The sequence below is a fragment of the Rhagoletis pomonella genome, unplaced genomic scaffold (genome assembly GCF_013731165.1).
Source record: "Rhagoletis pomonella isolate Grant_MI unplaced genomic scaffold, Rhpom_1.0 Rhpom_scaffold_03388, whole genome shotgun sequence".
NCBI lineage: Eukaryota > Metazoa > Arthropoda > Insecta > Diptera > Tephritidae > Rhagoletis > Rhagoletis pomonella.
This window is the reverse complement of record NW_023461941.1, coordinates 9,275-10,407: the sequence shown is the minus strand read 5'-3', so window position 1 is coordinate 10,407 and position 1,133 is coordinate 9,275.

Genomic DNA, 1,133 nt, shown 5'->3' with positions numbered 1-1,133 from the left:
GACTAACAAAAAAACGCCTTAGAGAAAAAATATATAAGATGTGTGCGCCCATCACTGTCGTATACGGTATATGCGATGCTGCAGTCACAATAGTGCTTCAGTACAAAATATCTTTAGTGTGGCTTAACAATGGCAAATTAAAAAACAAAAATAAAATTACAAATTTCTTGACTTCAGAGTTGTTATGACCATTAATATTACCTAATAACCACTCAGGAGACCTCTGACTTTTCAAATGACACCTCATTAGTGGAATTGCTTACATAGAAAAGTAGAAAAAGGGAGACTAACAAAAAAACACCTTAGATAACTAGTATTATGACCACTAATATTACCTAATAACCACTCAGGGGACCTCTGACTTTTCAAATGACACCTCATTAGTGGAATTGCTTACATAGATAAGTAGAAAAGGGAGACTAACAAAAAAACGCCTTAGAGAAATAATATATAAGATGTGTGCGACCACCCCTGTCGTATGCGGTGTTTGCGATGCTGCAGTAGTGCTTCAGTACAAAATACCATTAGTGTGGCTTAACAATGGTAAATTAAAAACAAAAATAAAATTACAAATTTCTTGACTTCAGATGTGTTATGACCATTAATATTACCTAATAACAACTCAGGGGACCTCTGACTGTTCAAATGACACCTCATTAGTGGAATTGCTTACATAGAATAGTAGAAAAAGGGAGACTAACAAAAAAAAACACCTTAGAGAAATAATATTATTACCATTAATATTACCTAATAACCACTCAGGGGACCTCTGACTTTTCAAATGAAACCTCATTAGTGGAATTGCTTACATAGGAAAGTATAAAAAGGGAGACTAAAAAAAACGCCTTAGGGAAATAATATATAAGATGTGTGCACCCACCACTGTCGTATACGGTGTATGCGATGCTGCAGTCACAATAGTGGTTCAGTACAAAATACCTTTAGTGTGGCTTGACAAAATAAATTAAAAACAAAAATAAAATTACAAGTTTCTTGACTTCAGAGGTTTTATGACCATTAATATTACCTAATAACCACTCAGGGGCCTCTGACATTTCAAATGACACCTCACTAATGGAATTGCTGACATAGGAATGTATAAAAAGGGAGACTAAAAAAAAACGCCTTAGAGA